This window comes from Trachurus japonicus, chromosome 9 (genome assembly GCF_045865225.1).
Source record: "Trachurus japonicus isolate A0001 chromosome 9, Traja_1.0".
Lineage (NCBI taxonomy): Eukaryota > Metazoa > Chordata > Actinopteri > Carangiformes > Carangidae > Trachurus > Trachurus japonicus.
In genome coordinates this window covers 2,592,671-2,613,287 of record NC_140915.1, presented here as the reverse complement: position 1 = coordinate 2,613,287, position 20,617 = coordinate 2,592,671, and the positions used below count along the sequence as shown (strand labels likewise).

The 20,617-nt window shown below is 44.4% G+C and overlaps 1 protein-coding gene across 1 annotated transcript in view; it reads left to right on the top strand.

Annotated features, from left to right (window-relative positions):
- The window catches only part of LOC146980516 (uncharacterized), a 528,771-nt gene that overhangs the window by 476,932 nt on the left and 31,222 nt on the right, over nucleotides 1-20,617 (top strand). The gene's annotated exons all lie outside the window — the stretch shown is intronic.

Here is a 20,617-nt window from a genome sequence, read left to right as displayed (position 1 = left end):
CAAGGAAAATCCATGGCATAAAGGACAGGTAACATTTTGGATATTGTAGAGGCGAGATAACTAAATTATTTTGTACAAAGCTATGAACCATATTAAACTAATTTTGAGATAACGCACAAACATACTAAAACATTTGAACGTGCATTTGCTGGGTGTGGGGGGGGGGGGGGGGGGGGGCATTTTGGGGTCTAAAAAGATACTTCGTCGCATGGAAAAAATATTTTAATTAAAGTCTATTCTATCACTTCTCATCAGTCTTAGTATGAGATAGCAGTCACGTAACAAAAACTAGTAATAAACAGGGCCGGGCTGTGATTCGGGGGATCAGAATATCCCGACAGCCGTGGCTGGACTGATAGGCAGTACAAACAGACACGACCTCGCAGTGAGGATATAGGCTTCAACTAACTATTCTCCATGAACTATGCTCGACGAGCCGCATTTTAGAACAGCTACACAAACCACAACAGAGCTACATCGTATAATCTCTGTATTGCGTTTTAGGAGGATGAGACAACATGATTAAAACCGTTTCACAAAAAAAATTCAACGAAGATAAAATTAATCCGTTAATCCTGCGCGATAACACGGAACCTTGATCCGATCTAAATACTAATCCGGATTATCTTTAATATATTGTTAAATCATAGCTCCCTAATACGATTGTCAACTCATTGAGGGCGCAGTGACTCGAAACACAGTCGCAACACAATAATCACTGCCAAAAATTCAGAATAACTCCCACATTTACAGCAGAAAGTTATGATGAGAGTCACAAAAATTCTACTACCGGTACGGAACTGACAGTATGTGCAGGCAGCACCTCCATGTGAAGGTCTAGATCAGACCAATAAATGAAGCTACATTAAACGCCAGGTACATAGATGTGACATCACACTAGTAACTACAACAGACAGACAACAAAAAAAAAAAAAAAAGAGGCATGAGAAACTCGCTGCTCTCGCACGTCTGATCACACTGCAGCTCGCCTGCAGCTCCACAGCATAGACTGTCAGAACGGGAGCCTTGCTGCTCCTCTGCTCTTACAGCCTGGTGTTTGGCTGCACTTCGTCTATAAAAACAGTTCTTGAGGAAAAGCAATTGAGAAGCGTATTCTAACCTCCATATGAGCGCGATCAGCTGAGACAGAGCAGACGCTGATCAGCACGTGTTATTAATGTCTACCATTAGTCGGCTCTAAACTTAACGACAAAACACATAAAAAAAACAATTGGAAAGCGATAACTTTTTTTTTTTTGTCCGTGCGCCCGCAATCAGTACATTAATCTACATCGCGGATCTAAAAGACTAAATTAATCTAATCTGAAATAACGAGCGTTAATCATTCCCCATCGTTTAATATCAGGTAAAAACAAACATTCAAAATGTGCTATAGTCTAATAAAAATAAAAAAGGGTCAATAAAAAGGAATAAAAGAAACCAGAAAAAATAATCATATTTAAAAAAACAATAAATAAAGAAAATCTAAATAAACACAGAATCCAGATTGAATTCCGATAAAAGTGAGGACATAAAAAGAAAAATAGTCCTTAAGTTTTTTTAGTAGTTTGTCGGAAAATAAGACCACAAAGTCACCGCTAGGAACTAGCGCAGATACACAAAAGTTTGTTTATTTTTCATTTCTTACTGGCTCCGCAACAGAAATGAGTCCAGAAGAACTGAAAAAAAAAATCCATTAATCGTAACCCCTATAATTGTTACATATCTCTAGTTCCTATAGTTATCAAGAGAAGTGTCATGTTGTGACTCCATCCCTCAGAATGTAACTGATTCTGCTAATTAATTCAAACGTTTTAATCGATTCATGACAAAAGGTCAGTCTAATTACTGTAAATTAATACAGCGGCGGTGAGGTCAGCCCCAAGTGCGTAATGCTAGGCACCACGGACAACCAGCTGCATGAGAAGAAAAAGGAGGTGAGAGGGAGCCATGATGACGGTTAATGACCTGGTTTACAGATTAGAACTGGTATGTCATTGTTGTAACTAATGTGTTGCTGAACCAGGAGTCCACAGCAAGGAGAGGCAGCGCCCAAAACAACGACCCGCGAGTGCGCTCTGAGATGGTCCAGCTGACCGCCAGAACAGGAGCCAATGTTATACAGCTCACATGTGCAGAACACTATATCAACATCAAGGTACTAGTTATGGCGTACAAATATCAGCACCTGACACTAATAGCGTCACGCACGGAACAAACACCGGACAGAAACAAGAGCACGTCAGGCTCATTGACATGTCAGATCATTCATGTGGTGTTTTGCGCATTGACCCATGCTAAGGGTTATAAACTGGCCGTGTATCATGCGAGGGACGTGAAGTACTGATTCATGGGAGAGCTGGCAGCACAACTTCAGTAACGAGAAACTATTGTGAACTCACATACTAAAGGCTGGCCAATAGTTTGCCTGCAGGTGTGCGTAGCGCAGCTTTATCACTAAGAAAATCTGAATATACTTACATACAGGGCAGCACTCGCAAAACCTAGCGCTTTTGAGGGCCGTAACGTTACCCTTTTGCGTAACGATCCCACGCACGAGAAGAACACGAAAAATTATTATAAGTTCCGTTTCCTTTTGCTAACCTGTAGCAGCAATGCAGCAGAGAGTAAGAGAGGCAGTACTCCTGTATGGGGAGCCTGGCTCTGACTTAAACTTCCTGTCCAGTTTCTGAACAGTCGGAGTGCATAATAACACATCCGTGTAAAAAGTCGCAGTGCTCACATGCTCTTAGGTCCAAAAGTCAAAATGCTCGAACAACTGGGACCGAGACACGAGATAACTTAACTGTTGTATCAAAAAGTAATAAACATTGATATGTAGAAAGCGTGAGGTACGCTACAGCCAGGAACTAAAGTAGGGCAGGTTAGAGTTTATTCTACATTTAAGTAGGAACCAACAAAGGAATGTAGAGTTAGTCCGGCTAATCCATCCTTTAGTCTTCATCTCATTGACTCTCGGCCTCCCACTGAAAAAAAACATAAACACAGACCTGTGGACTATTGACCTGAAACTAACGGACCGGAGGCTCCTTGACCCGGCTTGTTGACCGCAGTGCTGCTCCTCACCCCTGGTAAGTCACCACAGTCTGGTCCTACTGTTCTCACTCCTTTACTATGTTGTAGTCCTGGTCCTGTGTTCTCCTCACATCACTCCGGATCGTTTTCTCATACCCAGGTCGCTAATCTTCACCGGTCCAGTTTCTCCTCCTTCATCCTGGTACGCTTAGGTCAGAATAAAACGGACCAAACTCCTCATGCGGTGCCTTTCCTGGCTCACGGACAGACGGGACACAGCACGGCTCTACTCAACACTCACACTTTTTTTCGCCTCTTCTCCCTCCTACCAGCCCCTCCCTACACAATGCTACTCTGCTACTTTAGCTCTTTGGTAAACAACAATCCGCACGAGCTCTCAGGCAGTCCGCCTACATGCGATAGACGTTCGAGTCACAGCAGTAGAAAACTGCCGTCCCCTGAGTTGGCCAGTCAGACGATCGTCACTTTGAAAGGACTATATATCTGGGAGTGGAATCTGGAGCTGCGGAGAGGGCCATCTGTTTTAACCTTTGTATTCTCACGCGAGGTGTCAAGTGGTGTGTTTTTTACAGGTCAGTAAGATCAATGCTACCGACATTGACTCGGCAGCAATAAGTGCCTGCTACCCACACTTACTAAAACAGAATACTTACAAGATCACTGAAACATTGCATAAACAAAAACAAAAAAATGTGTGAGATCTTCCTATCTGTAAGTCATGTAACAGAGAATAATCTACAAAACACATTACAGACAATAGGGCATTTTATGGCGCGTTATTATCCTAGAGAGTATAGACAGCTGCGACAAAGCAGTCACAGGGGGATATACGTTACATAGCGGACAACAAAAATGACAATCATACAAGATACACAATAATGGCATTACAAATAAAAAGTTACAAATAAATAAATAAATAGTCATAAGTAAACATGAGCACATCAGATTTGAGTAAGTTAATCGTGATCTTACCATGTACAAATGGCTCGTTCTTACAGATGGGGCTATACGTTAAAATACTCTTATCAGCGAAAGCACGTTCGTTTTCCTTACATGCTTTTAGTCTATTTTTACATGTCTTATTATTCGTAGTTGCATATCACTGGAGAAACTTCCTTTTGAGAGTGGATATGCGAACTATGGCCGTGAATTACTTTAACCAGAATTGTATAAAACTACAGTTTCATGTCTATTCTAGCGCGTCCAGGTGATCCTGGTGTTGTATTTTTATTACAAAATGCGCGCTGAATGCGGTTTTTAGGTACCAGAATATCGCGAGAATTAACATGTTAGTAGGCACGTCAAAACCCGTAGAGCTCTGAGATCTACTGCTCAGGTCAGATATGCTCGGTCGCACTTAGAAGTCATCAGTATTAACACGCAATGGCGGCATGGTGAAGCAGCATTAATAAGCTGTTAATGCTCTGCAACAACTGGACCAACACTACCAGCAGCACCTGAGATCAGCCCCCTAATGTCAGCCATTTACTACTATATCCCAGTGCGGCTTAAACAAACATTTCTCTTTTCGTTTCACATTATACAGTCTGAGAACTTAACGATAAAACACTTTATCTACTTCTTATCTCTATTTTTATTACTACACTCTTTAGTCTGTTTGCTTCTTGTTGGCGATTTTAACTATGGTGTATTCTAGTTGCTTCCTAGTGTTGCTTTTATTCTTGTCTTATGCTTCTTTTTTTTATATGTTTTGTCCTTTATGTCAAAAGGTTCATCGCTACATATGAGTATGATCATCGTTGGTACATGCGCAAATGATAATATGGCTACGTGGCTGAGAGGATAAGCGCTATATAAATAAAGATGGCCTTGCCTTGCCTTGGTTGGTTAACTTTGTCCACATTGTCCACATGTATTGTCCTTGACTCTGGCACACTTTGCATCGTGTCATCTAACATCATGTCCACATCACATTATCCTGTTCTCTGGATGCATAGCCACATTGCACGAACTCAGCACACTGCACTAATCAAGGAATCTGTCCTTAGCTGAATTGGAAAAAATAAATTTAAACAAATTTTACATATGTAGTGAGAATCCTACACATGCGTTATTAGTCATGTAAAGCTTACTCGCAGGAACAAACGTCGCGGGTGTATGCGGAATTTAGTAAACATACCTAAAGTGTTTCACACATTCACGCTGGTTGTGTTTTTGGCTGAACCGCTGTTTAATCAATATATTTTTTTACATTTCATATCTACTAGATCACAAACAACATACTATGTACTGTTAGCATCATTCATCCTACATATTAAACTGTGAATTAGCATCCCTTATAAAAGGTAGATATCTGCAGTCAGCTGCATCCAGACCAGACTTACATCGTTCGAAACCTACAACCCTAACACAGCGCTGAACCATATCACCAATAGCACCACTGCTCCCTGAACATATACCTCAAGAAAAGCAAAACACCCAAATCCAATCATACACGCCGCATCATCACACTAAAGTCTTTGACTATGAATAGTGATTAAGAAAGATGATCATGACAACTGCTCAGCTTTTCTGTGATGAGAGGAAACAATCAACTCACAGAAATGAAGATCAGGCCTAAAGGTAGAACTGCAGTATGAAAATTAAAATGTCAACGCACATCAGGCAATATATTTACATTCCAAAAAGATAAAAATTAATCTTTACTCTTAATACACCATCCATATCATGAAAAACTAGAAAATATTCCTCTCGGACGAAATTTTTGGCACACTTGGGAACAACTTTCACAACACAAAGGAGAACAACTGACGGGTATGTGCCATACTCTGTCAACATTGGAATCAACACCACGATCATTAAGGTCAAGACATGAGCTGAATCAGGACTAGTACCCACAAAAAACCAACGATCACTCCTTTCTAAAACGCACTGATATGGAGGAGCTGTAACCACATTAGCGAAAATTGACTTGCTGTCAGTGCGTGTGTGTGGTGACTGTAGAGGTCACATCGGAAGCTGGCTCTGAGAGTCCCTGTGTGTGTTGTGTGGTGTTACTAGATTGACACATAGTTAGTAAGAACTGCATCCTGTGTCAGTCTGATTTATGCTGTGTCTGTGTTTATGAAACATTTAAATCGAGCGCCAGGTGGAAAGTTTAATGAAGTTCACGAGCTCTGGCCTGAGGATTCAAAGAGAGGTTACTATCCACGGGCGAGTAGGGCCCGCCCGCAGAGCAGAGACAGACAGAAACGTAGGAGAAAAAAGAGCCTTTTCTGCCTCTCTGCACCGGTCTCACATAATTAGGCTTAAGGGTGAGAAAACGGTAACATCCTATCAGAACAAAACACAAGATGCAAGCGTTTGCTCTAAATGACATTACTGAATAAATTCGGTACGATTTGGTGTTTCCTATCTACAGTAAATATTTTGGTGCGACTCTGGCAGTTTAAAATATAAAAAAATCAGGCCGTTCTTCTCTGTCTCTCAGAACATATTTGATTGGACTCAATGAGGAATCAGAGACAGACGTGGCCGCACATCGAGGCTCATAGTTAAATTCTGTAGTCACACTGATATTTTGCGCAGATTAAGAGATCGAGGATGAGGCTTGTCTACAAACGTGGCGAAATATATGGATGTAGAGTGAAAATTGGTCCCCCCCCGGTTGGAGTTTGGAAAAGAAAAAATCGGGAGTTTTTTCTGGCATCTTCCCACTCTAGACCGAATGATTAACACACTCTGACAACGAACATGTCCGTGCAATACACACCCATTATAATAATCTCATAATTTCTTTCATCCAAAAATGATCATGGCATTGATCAGGGATTGATCAAAAAACTATATGACCTCTATCAAAACCGTGGAGTAATACGCCAATACACAAGAGCTTGTGTCTACTGTTTAAAGTTTAAATGGAAGTCACTATGTGAAAGTAATGCCTGAGCAGTAGAACGTTGATTACAACTCCAATGACAGGTCTTTTTTCCATCTTTTTTTCCCGCAAAACCGTCCCATTGGATTTTAATGCAAAAATTCTGCGCAGTTTTTCGCGAGGGAGAGGGGATGGGGAGAGGAGATGGAGGGAGAGGAGGGAAAGGAGAGGAGGGGAAGGGAGAGGAGAAGGAGGGGAAAGGAGAGGGAGTGGGGAGGGAGGGGGAGAGGAGAGGAGGGGAGAGGGAGAGAGAGGAGAGAGGAGAGGAAGGAGGGAAATGAGAGGAGAGGAGAGGAGTAAGGGGAAGGACGCGGAGAGGAGAGGAGAGAGAGGAGAGAGAGAGGAGGGGAGGTGATCGAGCGAGGAGCCACTTCTGCTTCTCTCTCTTCTGCTTCTACCTGCTGGATCTCTGCTCTTTCACTGATATCCCCTCTGTGTCCCCCGCATTCTAAGTAGCCATTGATAGCTTTCAGTGCCTGTCGACTAATCCAGGGACCTAGGCGGTCAAAATCAACATTCCAAAATAGGCAGCGCATACGGACTTTCAATGGACAGCACAACCGAGTAATTGACTTAAAATCAACTGGTCCAGCAGGCCGAGAAGAGAAAGATATAAAAACAACTTTGAGCAGTTTTTGGGCCCCTTGTGACCCATATTCAACACCCAGCTGCTGTAAACGAGCTGTTTAAGATGACGCAGTTCCCTGCCAAGCTCGAGTTGGGCGATGTTACGTTACCTGGTGGAGACTCCCATCATCCCTCCACAGCCGCTTATGCACCAATACCTCCGGTGTTATGGCTCAACTGGTTTCTGATTATAAGCCCCATTTTGTAGTTTTTTTATCCTTAAAATAATGTTTCTGAACTCATTGAAGTGGTAGAAATGTAACCTTAACTTTCTTGTAGCGGGAACACCGTCCTTGGAACCGGCAGCTCCGCTGAGCTCACAAGGACTGAGCTCCAGCCCACTGAGCCCAGGCTCCCTGCTCCTCTCACCACAAAACCATCAACCAGTAGCCCTTAGCTGGGCTGCACGGTGACCAAGGCTGCCCCCGCCTTTACCCTCCCGGAGCTTTGCTACGCACCGCTAACCGGACGCAACGATGACTGCGGTCCGCATGCAAGCGGGAGGGACCGTCGATGGTAACCTGCGGCGGGACCCCGAGACCGCCGCCACCGGACAGTACCGGACCCGCTCCGCGGGCGGCAGAACACGGTAACAGGGGGTCGGGACCGCGCCGTGGCGGTGGTCGAGGACGATGACTCGTATAATGTTTATCGTATTTTCAGAGTTTTTTTTAGTTTCATGTAAACTTTAAAATGAACAGGCTTTGTCATAGTGTGCAACTTTGCAATGTTTGGTGCAGAGTGAGAGTATAGTCCAGTCATTTTATAATTGAGAAAAGGTTAAACCAAATTTGGCAACAGAAGGCAAACTCAACTGATTTTGTATCCTCGAAAACATGTCCTGAGTGAGGGAAAAAAAAAGCCCCGAAGAATCCCATTAGGGGAAAGTTTCGAAAAACACACTTAAACTATCCCAGTTTATAGGCGCATATAAAAAAAAATTGTTCACGTGTATATGGTAAGAATTTTTAAACCTTTAGATAGCCCGCTCCATGAAAAATAACTGAGCTTGATTACTGACGATTAAGACAAACAAGAAAATGTATTAACAAGTTTTTTGAAATTCTTTGTTAACCATGAGCAAATTTGCAAAAATGTGTATAAATTTGCATAAATTCCACCGTTTTGACGGCACATGTATATTATGAAGTTGCTGTGGTGTTACCATATCCGGCAATAAAATTGGAATGAAGTTGACTCCATCGGGTAAGACCGATCAAGTTGACACACTTTAAATTTCAAGATGACTGGCAATTTTTCAAGACAAGCCACATCCTTAGTAGAGGCAGGGTATGACATGCTCCGTCTCTATTAAATCTCATGGGAAGCCTAAATTGGTTCCATTCCTTTTTAACTTGTAATATCATATTAGAGGGGGGGGGAGTGGGGGGGGGAACAATTACAGTTAAAAAGTGTCTTGTTCAAAATCTTGTTAACATATTATTGTGTTATACAAGATTGAACAAGACATTTTCACCTGCTCTACTCAATGTTTTAGATCCAGGTGTTGTATGTATGCAAATTAAGCCATACGTAATTGGATTATGGCATGTGTTGGCTCATGTCATACCTGCTCTACTAAGATGTGGCTGTCCCTTGAAAAAATTTGTCATGTCATCTTGAAATTTAAACGTGGTTCAACTTGTCGGGTTGACCCGAGTGAGTCAACTCATTCCAATTTCATGCCGGTACCACCACAGTCAACTTCAATATATACATGTGCCGTCAAAACGGTGGAATTTATGCAGATTATAGCACATTTATGCAAATCTGGCTCATGTTAACAAAGAATTTCAAAAAACTTGTAATGACATATTTTGTTTCTTAATGTCAGTAATCAACTCAGTAATTTTCATGGAGATATCTAAAGGTTAAAAAATTTACCCTATACACGTGCAAATTTTTTTTTATATTCGTATAAATGGGATATGTTTTGTGTTTTTCAAAACTTTCCCCTAATGGGATTCTTCGGGGCTTTTTTTCCCTCACTCAGTGACATGATTTGAGGATACAAAATCAGTTGAGTATTGCTTCTTGTTGGCAATTTGTTTAACGTTGACCCCTTTTTTGGCCCTAAAATTAATGGATCTATTATGTGGGCGCTGACTGTCCGTGTGGAGGAATAAAGCTACTCACAAGACGCATATTGGCTGGTCAGTAACATGTGAATCTGCGGCTTGAATTGTGAACTTTGTGACAAATCTGGGCGGACGGTAAGTGCAGCACAGCTGTTAGTTCGGTGAGGGGGGGGGGGGGGGGGGTACGGTAAACCCAGTTAAAAACAGAACCCAGTTGGGCCACAACAACACCGGTATTATTTTTGAAGGCAGCAGGGAGCAAGTGTGTGTGTTCCTGGTTTTTCTGCCTGTCCTAAGCCGCGGACAACGGGAAGGTGGATTGTTTTGACCGGCCAGGGTGGCGTTCCATACGGCCTGTGACGTCACATGAAAGGCTATCAATAGCAGGTGTAGCTATAAAATGGTTCAGACTACCTGAACCATCCCTAAACAAAAGCCCTTCAAAAAATGAAGGTCTTAAGTCTAGACTTAAATGTAGTTAGAGTGTCTTCTGCTCTTTGACCATGGAGAGAGCTGTTTCCACATTATAGATAGTTATCACGTGTGACGTCCACACAGCGTATCGCAGAGCTGGTCACAAGCCGCCATCTTGGGTACCGACTTCCAAAGGCAGTCTAATGGCGGTGACCTAATACATCCATGGCTGTGACATCCAAATCTCACAAAAATAGTGGATAAAACGCTTTTTTTATTACATGGCTCTATTGAATGGATCGTATTCCGATAATTTATATTGATATTTCTTTCTGATATTTATTTACATCTTAGATTTTGCATTTAACCAGTCTGTATTACTTTCCTGTTTAAGGAACAGGATCGTTGCTAAGTAAAATAGCAACCGTTTGCTAGGGACGGTCCGCTCTGGTCAGCGCAGCAAGAAAAAGAAACCAAGCGATAGATGAAACAGAGTGAGCGACAGTCTTTTGATTAGCGCTAATCAACAGCAGTGATGGATAACTGTACGCGGAGAGGCTCGACATGAGCTTCATCTGAGGAATAAACTGCAGCTTTTACCTGACTGTAGACCGCCTGTCCTGAGCTAGCGCGGTAGCTAACATTAGCAGCTAACACAGCTAGCAGGTTTTACTAGCCTTCCTCTCTAATCCCTCCTCCCTCCCTTTCTTACACACGCACAACAGGACCACGAACAGGTGTCTGTCATATCTGTTTTTAAAACCTTGTAATAACACTTGGATGAGTACAGTTTACACAATTGTTGCTTCTGTTTGAGTGTGGTTAATGAAGCTTAGCGACAAATTTCAGACAGGAAGACTATCTCCCCACGCATGCTCACTGAGTCATAGTTCCTCTCTCCCACTTCCCTCTGAAACACACCCCATCAACACTCATTCCTCATCTCAATCACAATCCTCCACCATTCTCTCCTCCTCCAATCAGCTTTCGCTGTCATCGATTAAAATTGCTCTCCTCTACTCTCATTCAGCTGTCAACCAGCCCGCATAAATCCTCGACCCACCTCCTCCCCTTCAGCCTCCTCAATCATGGACTCAGGCATCTCCATCTCAGTCCGGAGAGCTTCCATATCAGCAGAGGCATCATCTCTACCCCACCACTCCCAGTGTCCGGAAGGCCCGGGGGATGTCCTCATCAATAGAAGCTATTCCACATTCATCACTTTGTCTTCTAAGCTGATCTACTCTACATTCCCTGGGCCTAAAGGCCAAAAATATTACTTGTCCAATAAATGTCTTTCGTTGGGCACATCCCGTCTATTCCATTCTTAACTATAGTACTGTCCTTATTGAAATTGTTAACCCTAACGGTTTGTTTAATGTGAGTGGTGGTCATCGCGTCCTGGATATTGGGTATTTATAACAGCAGATAAACGTAACTGTGTAGATGGCGTGGATTGTGGGATGGATAAGGTTTTGCACATATTTTAATACATAATCTTGTGCAAAACCTGTTTGTTGTGCCTTTTTGCGTGATAAGAGAATTTGCCGAATTCTTTCTTCACACCAATTTCCTGCAGCTTTTGTCTCATGTTAACGATGGCAAAAAGTCCGATATTTTATAAGCTTTATGAAAATAGAATGATCAGCGATTAAACATGAAGTGGGCTAATAGCGCATTTCATGATTTGATTTGGCATTTTCGTGATATATTGGTTAAACAGATATAAGTAACTAGGAGAAGAGACAGTGAGAGCGAGATAGAGAGATAAATAGTTATAGTCTTCCACAGCAATCACTTCTAATAAAGTGTTTGGTCTTAAACACGGTGTCTGTCAGATCCCTCTGCTGCACTGCTCTGAGCCTCAGAGAAAACTTTTATCGTATCCTACAGTTTTTATCCAATGAGGGAGAAGGAGAACGGGCAATGCAGGGCTGTGTGTGCAGCACAAGGATGTTTGGAGCAGACCAAGGAAAGGAAACGCCGTGAATGTGGGTGGCTACGTAGATGTACGAGGTACTGTTATTGTAGGGCGTTCAAGGAAACTCGTTTAGTTTTTCCGACCGTGGAAGTGGTACCTATTATCGATCTGGTACGAGTTCACCGTCGGTGGCAAGTTACGAGTGGGCCGTTATAGGAGGTGACTTTCCATTGTTAAAACATGGTCGGAAAAAACAGTAGATGGAGGGTTGCTCTGAAACGCTAACAAAGTTGTAAGTTGTGACTTGAAGCAGTAATTTATGAATTCAAAAGCCTGGCCTGGAACGACAGTCATTAGCACGAAAGACTACCGGACGCACACTTACTTCTGCTTTTAAAACGGATAGAGAGCGGTGGCGCACCGCTCTGACAACGACTCTTCACACTCAGCAGAAATGGTGTGTGGCTTTCAAGGCAAGGCATCAAAATGATAAATGTATCCATGGTCCAAACTACATCATGGCATCGATTCATATCCTGGAAGAGAGGAACGTGGCAGCACTGAGCTGCATAAGAGGTTAACTTCAGGTTATAGCGGTTACCTCAGCATGGCTGCGGCCAGGTGGAACGCATCGTGACGTCACCAGTACAGATAAGTATCATAGAAGCCTGGTACTGAATTCTCTCAACAACCTACCCAGTCTGTTTTTAGAGATACTCGGGAGTGCACTAACAGACCTGCGTTCTGGAGTCGTAGTGCTCTGGTTAGGACAGTAAGGAATGTTAAGTTACTTTCAGATATGGGATGTTGAAGCTTTAAATCATTAAGAGGGTCCTTATAAGTCAGCAGAAAGATTTTGAAAGTCTTTTCTAAATCCTACAGTAAGCCAGTGGAAGATAAGCCTAAAATGGGCTAAGAATGTGTTCTTCTCTAGTCCAACGCAGTAAGTATTGGTTGAAGATCGGGCCGGTGGGTTTTGGAGAAAATCGACCAAAAAACCACAACAGGCCATTTTGAAAAGACGGAGGAGCCACTCAGCGGCTTACTTTGGTTTAGTATTTTGTTGACCAAAGACATTTTTTTTTTTTGAACCAAAAATTAAAATTTCCTCGCAAACTCGGATATATCATCTGGGGGTCCTAGGGGAGTCCAGAAACGCAGAAGGTTTGGTTGAAATCAGTGAAGCAGGCCGGGTGGTTTTGGATAAAATGACCCAAAAACCACACAGTCCATTTTTGAAAAAGGAGGCCAGGCTCGCGCGGCTTACTTTTTTTTTTTTGACCAAAAAATTAAAATTTCTTTCAACAAACTCGGAATATATCATCTGGGGGTCCGATGGGGGGGGAGCTCCAACGCAGAAGGCTTGGGTTGAAATCGGGCTGGTGGTATTGGAGAAAATGACGCAAAAAACCACACAGGCCATATTTGAAAAATGAGGCCACTCCGGCGGGTTCACGTTTTTTTTTGTTTGACGCGCAAAAATTTAAAATTTCTTCCAAACTCGGTATATTATCATGTCTGGGGGTCTCGAGGGGAGTCCAACACAGAAGGTTTGGTTTAAATCGGGCCGGATGGGTTTGGATAAAAATGACCAAAAACCCACGACAGTCCGATTTTGGAAAAAGAATAGTGAACCACGTCACCGCGGGGTTACTGTCTTTTTTTTTTTTCATGACCAAACTTTTTTTTTTTTGACCAAAAAAATTCAAATTCTGTTCTTTCAAACTACGGATATATCAATCTGGTGGGGTCCGAGGGGAGAGTCCAACACAGAAGGTTTTGGTTGATAATCGGGTCCGGTGGTTTTGGAGAAAATGACGTACAAGAAACCACTCAGGCCATTTTGAAAAAAGGAGGCCACAGTCCGCGGGGGTTAACTTTTTTTTTTTAGACTACAAAGTTAGAAAATTTTTCTCCGAAACTCGAATATGATCATCTGGGGGACCGAGGTGGAGTCCAACTCAGAAGGTTTGGTTGAAATCCCTGGCCGGTGGGTTTGGAGAAAATGACCAAAAACGCACACAGGCCGATTATGAAAAAGGAGGTTCCACTCCGCGGGTGTACGGTTTTTTATTTTTGACCAAAAAATTAAAATTTTCTCTCCAAACTCGGATAAATCATCAGGGGTGTCCGAGGGGAGTCCAACGCGAGGAGGTTTCTGGAGATGAAAATCGGGCCGGAGGTTGCGGAGAAAATGACCAAAAAACCACAACAGGCCGATTTTGTAAAAAGACGCCACTCCGCGGGTTACGTTTTTTTTTTTTGACCAAATTTTTTTTTTTTTTTAAGCCAAAAATTAAATTTCTCCAAGACTCGTGATATATCATCTGTCGGAGGGTCCCGAGGGGAGGTCCAACGCGGAGGATTTGGTATGAAATCGGGTCCGTTTGTTTTGGAGGAAAATGACCGGAAAAACCACACAGGCCATTTTGAAAAAGGAGGCCGACTCCGCTGGGGGGGTGGGGGTTACGTTATGTATTTTGTTTTTGACCAAAAATTAAAATTCTCACCCAAACTCGGATATATCCGACTGGTGGTGTCCTAGGGGAGTCCAACGCAGAAGGTGTTGTGTTGAAATCGGGCCGTTGGTTTTGGAGAAAATGCCAGCAAAAACCACACATGCCATTTTGAAGAAAGGAGGCCACTCCGGGCGGGTTACTTTTATTGTTATTTTGACGCAAAAATTAAAATTTCTCCCAAATCGTCGATATATCATCTTGGGACCGAGGGGAGTACCAAGGGGGTGGCGGTCAGAAGGTTTGGGTTTAAATAAAATCATGGCCGGGGGGGGGAATTGAGGGAGGTGAAGGGGGCGCTGTCGTGGATGTTGGAGTGAAAATGACCAAAAACCATCACAGGCCATTTTTGAAAAAAATGACGGCCACTCTCTGCGGATTACTTTTTTTTATTGACCAAGACTTTTTTTTTTTTTTGACCAAACAATTAAAATTTCACCCAAACTCGGATAATATCAAGTACTTGGGTCCGAGGGTAGTCCAACGCAGAAGGTTTGGTTGAAATCCTGGCCGTTGGATTATATGTGGAGAAAAAGACCAAAAACCACACAGCCATTTTTGAAAAAAAGGGCCAGTCCGCGGTTTAAAGTTTTTTCTTAATGTAGTGTTGTTGTCATAGGCTGTATGGGATCCGTGCCCGGTGTCGATTGCCCAGTGGCCCTTAATAAACCAAAGGAAAAAAATAACTATCACTAAAAGCTGTATCCTCCACAACAGCAAGTGCGTATGCAGTCCAGTGTTCCAGGGAATTGAGAAAATGAGCCTGCGGACATAAAGTGGTAAGGGGGTGAATTTGTGTGACAGGGGCTGAGTGTTGAGGGGTTTCAGATGCTGTAGTCCACCACACCAGAGAGTGTTAGGACAGACCTGTCCCATTGACCACAGGCTTAATCTGGGGTTCACTACACTCGAGGGTTCCGCTGGTAGGCCGCATTGGGCTAAGTGTGCCGCCATGTGCCGAACATTATAGCATTACTATGTACTGAATTCCGGCCCTTAATTATTTATGGGCAAGCGTGGATGGCCTAGATCTAGCACGCCTTAACAAGAGTCCGCCCATATAAAAGTTATTAACACACACTGGGTACGATACCGAGGTGTCAGTGGTAGGTTCTTTCGTAGCAGCATAGGTGAGAGCAAGCCGCCTCTAGGGCCAGCGGGAGATCATGTTTGACACCCCGGGAGGAGCTGCAATTAGCATGGAAGACTGTTCTGGCCGCTACACTGATCTTTTACTAAACTAAACCAATCCTCCTGTCTACATTGCCTAAACCACAAACCAAAGCACATGAGGCAAGGGACATGTATTTTCAGACAGTAGCACCACGGCTGCATCAGACTCGGCACCTAGGTGAAACATTTTGGTTGGGGGGGGTGGGGGTGCCTAGGTCCCCGCGGCGCGATCGTGTCAAGGGCGCATCGTGTACACAAGCCGGGCAGGAAGTCAAACCCCGAGAGAATCCGGTCAATTTCAAAATAAAACAACATTGAGTGAAGGAAGGAAGAAGTAATGATTTCGGAATGGGGGTCGCCCCCGCCCTACACTCTACATCAAAGTGGTGGCTCGCCTGTGTCACTTCACAGTGAAGGTCCAAACAAAAAATAGAAAAACCAAAATAAACTTAAAAACAGAAATACCTGACGATTTATCAACAGACAGGGTCAGAGAAATGTCCCATCAGTGCTACGTCACTTGCAATTTTTTTTATTATGTTTTACGTTTGGGAACGTAAGCGCCTTCATAGTTAGTTTTGCACATACCGGTACGTTCTCACGATAACAGGCCAACCGCCAGCAGTTAACGGGTTTGCTAAGAATCATGACAAATTAAAAATAGCTGTCCATGTTATAGAACTTGAATAGAATAGAAAGAGAACAAAGTAATGCAGACTATCTGTCTGTGACAAACTGTAGAACTGTTTTCTTTGTCTTGTAACAACATCTAATGGCATGTCTGTCCGTCCAGGGTGAAGGGATCCCTCCTCTGTTGCTCACGCCTGAGTTTTCTTCGTCCTCTCCGATTTTCCCCCTGTTATAAGGGTTTTCCATTGGAGTTTTTCCTCAGTGGATGTGAGGGACTTAGGACAGAGGATTGTTGGCTAGGCTGAACAAACGGATGGCCATGTACCAGACCATGGTATACAAACTGGTGTAAAAACGGTGGGCTATAACAAATACAACTAGCCCTTAGCCAGTCAGCTCAATGTGGAAACATAAACTTTATGATGTGCCTGTAGTGATTTCTTTACTCAGCCCCAGGACGCTGCTCTGGTCTGTCCAATACACACATGAAGTCTTCAGCTTTTTTCCATTCAAACAAAACTAATGTGACTTCTACAAATGTTAGATTTCATCAATGAGCCGCAACATTTAACTCCTAGTAAAAGAATTTAACCAGCCGGCTTTAGAACCTCTTATAACCCTGGCGGTTTAGGGTTAGGTGTTTGGGTGACTCATCTGTTGGTTTGGAAACACTGACATTTTTCAACATTTTTTTAAAAACATTTTATTGACCCAACATCAAATCGATGAATCCTTTACATATCACAGGCTAATGAATGATGAAAATAATCTTAGTTGCTCAGATGTGTATGACGGGGCGACCGCCTCCGTCCTCTATCTGCTGAGGAGGCAGGCTGTTGTATTCTCAGGTTGTTAGGACTGGCTGAAGGCCGTTCCACATCCACACTAGCCCACGAGCACGTATTTTTTTTCCTCTGGTGTGGACACGTTGGTGGGTTCGTTCTAAATTTCTCTAAGGTAGTGAACCCCTTCCCACACTGCTCACACACGTAAGGCCTCTCATCCGGCTGTTGATGCGTCTTGATACGGGGATTCAGTTAACTCTTTGGAGGTAGCGAACAGCCTTCCCCACACTGCTCGCATCATCTGTACGGCTCTCTCCGGTGTGGATGCGCCGGAGGCCGTTAAAATTTCCGAGCACGCGTATGGCCTTTCCGCACTGTTCGCAGGCTGTAACGGCTTCTCTCCGGTGTGGATGCGGCCGCTGGGAATCGTTAACTGTCCTGAAGCTCTTGAAGCCCCTTCCAACACTTGCTCGCAATCTGTACGGACGGCTTCTTCTCAGCAGTGTGGATGCGGCCGGTGAGAAGCCGTTAATTGTCCGTGGAGTAACAAACCCCTTCCCACACTAGCTCGCCAGCTGTAACGGCTTCTCCTCCGGAGTGGTAGCTCTGATGGAAACGTTAACAATCTTTGGAGGATATTCGAACGCCTTCCCACAGCTGCTACACAGCTGAACGGCTTCCTCCGTGGTGCCGGCGAGGCATCTGGTGGGACCGTTAAATTTCGCGTGAAGTTAGCTGAACCGCCTTCTCGGCAGTGTTTGCAGCTGAACGGCCTCTCTCCGGTGTGGACACACTCCGCCTATGGACTGTTAACGGCTCCGGAGTGAAGTGAACGCCCGCGCCACACAGCCACAGCTGTAGAGCTTTTCCTCGCGGTGTGGTACACGCGCGTGGGCCTGATTAAACGCTCCGGATTGAGTGAACGCCTTCCCACGACTGGCTCGCAGCTTGTATGGCCCTCTCTCCAGTGTGGACTACGCGCCGATGGAATCGTTAACCTCCCTGTGAGGTAGGCTAAACCCCTTCCCACACTGCTCACAAGGATCCACAGCCTGTAGCGGCGCTTCTCTTCTCTGTTTGTGGACAAACCACGGACTGGTGGGGCCATTAACTGTCTGGGAGGTTAGCGAACACCCAGATAGCCTTCCCACAACATCTTAGCTCACAAGAAGCTGTAAACGGCTTCTCTTCGCACGGTTCTCTCGCCGAGTGGAGGCGCCGTGTGGAGACCCTTAAAAGTTGAGGTAGGCTAGCGAAGGCCTTTCTGCACATCGGCTCCGCAGTTGTAACGGCTTCTCTCCGGTGGTGGATGCCGCCGATGGGATTCGTTAACCTTCTGGGAGGTAGCGAACGCCTTTTTCCCCACACTGCTCACACAAGAGCTGTAGAGCTTTTCCCTCTTCCTTTTCTCCGGTGTGGACGCGTCTCGATGGACCTGTTTTAAGAACGCTCCGGTTGAGTTAACCCCCCTTCCCACCAACTGCTCACAGCAGCATGTATGGTTTCTTCTCTCCAGTGTGGATGTGGCGTCCGTTGGGATCCATTAAATTTGAGAATGGGCGAGCGAAAAGGGCCTTTTTTCTCCGCACTGTTCAACGCAGATCCGTATTGCGGCCTTCCCTCTCTGGAGTGGTACGCGGCTGGTGGGAGCATCCTTAAATTTGAGGGAGGGCTAAGCGAACGTACTCCCTTCCCACACTGCCTGCTCGCAGAGCAGCTGGTACGCGGGTGCTTCTCGCCTCTTCGCCGGTGTGGAAGCTCCCGGTGACTGGCTAAATGTCGCGGACGTATAGGCGAAAACGCCTTCGCCACAACTGTTCCGCAAGCTGGAATACGTGCGTCTCTATGTCGTGTCTCTGCTTCCCTCGGGTGTGGAGTCCCTCTGGTGAATTTTCCTCAGGGTGTAACGCCCGCCCTTGTGAAGGCGGGCAGCCGACACAGCTGCAGACGAGCTGAAAAATAACGGCTTCCTCTTTTGGTGTGGACGGTGGCTGGTGGACCATTAACTGTCTTGAGGTATGCGAAACCCCTTCCCCACCCAAACACTACTGCTCGCCAGCTGTACGAGCCTCTCTCTTCTCTGGTGTGGACCCCACACCCCCCCCGCACGGTGGGGATACCCTTAAAAGTTTGAGGAGCCTACAATAAATAAGCGAAAACCCCTGTCCCCGACACTGTTCGCAGTCTGTAAGGCGGCTCATCTGCTCACTGCCTGTGGAATCCGCGTGTGGAATTTTCAGGGTGTACGCCCTTCTTAAAGGCGCGCCACACAGCTCACAACTGTATTCGTCTTCTCACCGTCGTGGAAGCGCCGGGATGGAGGGCCGTTCAATTGTCCTGGAGGATAGCGAACCCCCCCCTTCCCAAACACCTAAGCCAATACTAGCTCGCACCTGTACGGCCGTCTTTTCCACATTGGCGCTGGCCGGTCGGTGGAGCGTTTCATATGAACTGAGGTCCGACCAAGCGTGAGTCGCTTATGAACGTGTTCCCACAACACCCATTACAGCTGTGTGTTTTCATTCACCTTGGTGTGGGCCTGTCTCATATATCTAATGGGCAACCAACAGAGTAGAGAGAGAAAGAATAAATGATGGATGAAGGATGGACATTTGTTTTCCTTTTTAAAATTCTTCATTAAACACAGCACTAAGGAAACTTTTTCAACCTTCCAATAACATATTTTCCATAACTTTTGTGATGATAACCAAATTGACCTACAACAAGTTGAATGACAAAAAACACCTCTGTCGTGGCCTGATGTGGTCAGTATCTCTTTCCTACTGGCAACTACGAAGGCAAACTTTGAGGAGATCATGGTAGGTAGAACCCGGGCATCTCAAACTTTACTTTTCACTTTTTGGCTAGTCACAACAATGGAGTTAACAGGCAAATGACGGCAACTTTATGGGCAATGGATTATGTTTTTGTATTCACTTTGAAAATGATACACACACCATCTGGGAAACAGAAACTTAGTATTTAATGTCCTCGTGTTAAATTCTAATGCCAGGATATTTAGTACAATGGGCTTTTTCAAAAACGCTAGTGTTCCCGTGGTAAATGGAGTCATTTTCCCTTCAGGCAGTAACAAACTACCACAACCGCTATTGGTCACGAGGCACCAGCCAAACCTCAACCAAAACTTGAAAGTAGTTTTCTTTTTAGTAACTGCTTTAAGGGTGCACAGAAAAGAAAAATGAATTTGATTCCCACTATGGCCAGTGATATTGGATGATTCCTTCATTACCGTGCAATCAAAACCGATCTTAGACACACAGACAAATACACACACACCTAGCTTGGGTCTATTTATACGCCCAAACACCCTAGAATATCCCTGCCCAGCTTATGATACCGACGAGGAGATGGGCATTAGGGGAGGGGGATGGAGGATAGAGGAATGGCCGAATGATTGGCCAGTGTTAGAGGCTACGGCAATTATATTTATTCATTTTCACAGTGGACTGTTGGCAGTTACAGTTCGAGCATTGTGCTGAGCGAGCAGTTTTGCCTGC